Raw genomic sequence first — 3,964 nt, 5'->3', positions numbered from 1 at the left:
TTCCATTCTTTCTGTTCTTTCTTCTGTAATATCCCTGGAGCTTCCAACATATTTAGTGTGTCTGGTTTGTTTGTTTGTTTGTTTGTTTGTTTTTCTTGTCCACAGTTTTATTTCTTCCTACTTGTAACAGAGATACAAAGGTGGTTTTATATTCAAATCTAGATGTGAATAATGTGTCTTATCAAATGTGTGATTTTGCACAAACTGCTTAACTTCTCTGAGCCTAAGTGTCCTTATATAGAAAACAAATTATAACTTTAACTGTGTCTTTGAACAACTATTATGAATCAATCAGACCACACATGAAAAAAAACGAACACATTTTTTTCTGGCACATAATAGACACTCACACACATACATATACATATGCATACGCAAACACATATGCATACACATATGCATGTACATATACAGAGACAGACTTTACATAACAAGAAATAATATTGTATTATACTTCTTTGATTATATAACATCATACACATTCTTACCTTTTTTCTTACATAAAACTGGGGAGACAAATGTAATGTCGGCAGTGGTTACTATTGTCAATAATTTAACTTTTCTTTTTTTTAATTTTATTTTTCTCATTAGTTACATTTTGTTAATTCTGTATCCCTCATTCCCTCCCCAGTCCCACCCTCCCTCCCTCATCTCCTCCCTGCCCCGTTCCAAGTCCACTGATAGGGGAGGACCTCCTCCCCTTTCATATGATTCCGTTTTGTCAGGTATTTTCAGGACTGGCTGCAAAGTCCTCCTCTGTGGCCTAACAGTACTGCTCCTCCCTTGGGAGGTGGGGAGGTCAAAGAGCCAGTCATTGAGTTCCTGTTAGAAATAGTCCTTGTTCCCCTTACTATGGGAAACCAATTGATTACTGAGCTATCACAGGTCACATCTGAGCAGAGGTTCTAGGTTTTATTCTCTCATAGTGTTTGGTTGAATGTCTATCTCAGAAAAGACCCTGTGCCCAGATTTGTTTGGTCCTTGTGGAACTCCCATCCTTTCCACAACAAACTCCCCTTCTTTCATATGATTCCCTGCACTCTGCCGAGGGTTTGGTTATGAGTCTTAAAGTGTGTCTGCTTTTATGTTGAGGTCATTGATCCACTTGGACTTTAATTTTATTCAGGGTGATAAATATTGAGCTATTTGCATTTTTCTACATGCAGACATCCAGTTCGACTAGCACCATTTGTTGAAAGTACTTTTTTTCCTTTGTATTGTTTTGGCATTTTGTCAAAAATAATGTGTCCATAGGTGTGTGGGTTTATTTCTGAGTCTCTATTTGATTCCATTGATCCACCAGTCTGTTTATATGCCAGTAATCATTCAGTTTTATTACTGTTGCTCTATAATATATCTTGATATCAAGAATGGAGATATGTCTAGAAGGTCTTTTACTGTAAAAGAGTGTTTTAACTTTTCTATGTTTCTTATTATTCCATATGAAAGTGGTAAATTTTTCTTTCGATATCTGTAAAGAATTGTATTTGTAATTTGATGGGAATGACATTGAATCAATAGATTGTGTTTGGTAAAATGGCCATTTTTACTATGTTAATCCCACCAAACCATGATCATGGAAGATCCTTCTGTCTTCTTATAATCTTCTATTTCTTTCTTTATAGACTTGAAGTTTTTTCATATAAGTCTTTGACTTGCCTGGTTAGAGTGACACCAATATACTTTATGTCTTTTGTGGCTATTGTGAAGGGTATTGTTTCTCTAATTTCTGCTCAGCCCATCTGTATTTTGTATATAGGAGGGCTACTGATCTTTGAGTTAATTTTGTATCCACCCACTTTGCTAAAGGTGTTTATCAGCTGTAGGAGTTCTCTGGTAGAACTCTGGTAGTCATGTATACTATCATATCATCTGCAAACAGTGCTACTTTGACTTCTTCCTTTCTGATTTGAATCCCCTTGTCTCCTTTAATGGTCTTATTGCTCTAGCAAGGACTTCAAGAACTATGCTGAAGAGATATGGAGAGAGTGGGCAGCCTTGTCTTGTCCCTGATTTCAGTGGGATTGCTTTAAGTTTCACCCCATTTAGTTTGATGTTGGCTATAGGCTTGCTGTATATTGCTTTTACTCTTCACACATAGGTGCCTTGTATCCCTGATATCTCCAGGACTTTACACAGGAACGAGTGTTTGATTTTATCAAATGATTTTTCAGCATCTAAGGAGATGCTCAGGTGTTTTTTTTTTTTTTAATTTTTTTTTATTTATTTTATTTATTTATTTTTTTTACTTTCAGTTTGTTTATATGGTGGATTACATTGATGGATTTCCATATAATGACCATCCCTACATGACTGGGATGAAGCCTAGTTGGTCATGGTGGATGATATCTTTGATGTGTTCTTGGATTTGGTTGGAAAGTATTTTGTTGAGTATTTTCACATCATTGTTCATAAGGGAGATTGACATAAAATTCTCTTTCTTTGTTGGGTCTTTGTGAGGTTAGGTATCAAGATGGCTGTGGCCTCATAGAATAAGATTGATAATGTTTCTTCTGTTTCTATTTTGTGAAATAGTTTGAAGAGTATTGCTGTTAGCTCTTCTTTGAAGGTTTGGTAGAATTCTGCGCTAAAAGCACTAGCTCTGGGCTATTTTTGCATGGGAGGCTTTTGATGATTGCTTCTGTATCCTTAGGGGATATATAACTATTCAATTGATTTACCTGGTCTGGATTCAGCTTTGGAAAGTGGAATTGATCAAGAAAATTGTCAATTTCATTTAGATTTTCAAAATTTATGGTGTATAGACATTTGAATTAAGACATAACGATTGTTTGGATTTCCTCAGTGTCTGTTGTTTTGTCCCCTTTTCATTTCTAATATTGTTGATTGGATAGTGTCTCTCTGCTTTTTTGTTAGTTTGGCTAAGAGTTTCTCTATCTTGTTGATTTTCTCAAAGAACCAGTTCTTGGCTTCATTAATTCTTTAAATTGTTCTCTTTGTTTCTAGTTTATTTATTTCGGCCCAGAGTGATTATTTCCAGCCATCTACTTCTCTTGGGTGTGTCTGCTTTTCTTTCCTAGGGCTTTTAGGTGAGCCATTAAGTTGCTTATAGGAGATGTTTTGAATTTCTATATGAAGGCACTTAGGGTTGTGAACTTTACCCTTAGCACTGCTTTCCTTGTGTCCATAAGTTTGGGTATGTTGTGCCTTCATTTTTATTGAATTCTAAGCCTTTAATTTCTTTCTTTATTTCTTCCCTGACCCAGCTGTCACTGAGTAGACAGTTTTTCAGTTTCCACATGTTTGTAGGCTTTTTGTTATTTGTGTTATTGGTGAAGTCCAGCTTTAGTCTATGGTGATCTGCTACAAGGAATTAGTTCAATCTTTTTGTATCTGTTAAGACTTGTTTTGTGAAGAATTATACGGTCTATTTTGAAGAAGGTTCCACGAGGTGCTGAGAAAAAGGAAAATTCTTTTTTTGTTTGGGTGAAAGGTTCTGTAGATGTCTGTTAGGTTCCTTTGATTCCTGACATCTGTTAGTCATTGTTTCTTTTTTTGCTGTTTTGTTGACCTGTCCTTTGTTAAGAATGGGGTGTTGAAGTCTCCCACTACTAATGTGGGGGGATCTATGTGTGGTTTAAATTTTATTGATGTTTCTTTTACAAAATGTGTGTGCCCTTGTATTTGGGGCATTGATGTTCAGAACTGTGATGTCTTCTTGGTGAAATTTTTCTTTGATGAGTATGAATGACATTTCCCATCTCTTCTGATTAATTTTGCTTGAAAGTCTATTTTACTAGATATTTTACTATATACTCCTGTTTGCTTCTTGGCTCCATTTACTTGGAAAACCATCTTCCAGCCCTTTACTCTCAGGTAATGTCTATCTTTGTGACTTAGGTGTGTTTCTTGTAAGGAACAGTTTGTTGGGTGTTGTTTACATATCCATTTTCTTAGTCTGTGTCTTTTTACTGGGGAGTTGAGTCCATTGATGTTGAGAGAG

This window comes from Psammomys obesus, unplaced genomic scaffold (genome assembly GCF_907164565.1).
Source record: "Psammomys obesus unplaced genomic scaffold, mPsaObe1.curated_primary_1811, whole genome shotgun sequence".
In the NCBI taxonomy this organism is placed as follows: domain Eukaryota; kingdom Metazoa; phylum Chordata; class Mammalia; order Rodentia; family Muridae; genus Psammomys; species Psammomys obesus.
The sequence above is the reverse complement of the archived record's forward strand: the minus strand, read 5'-3'. Positions refer to the sequence as shown.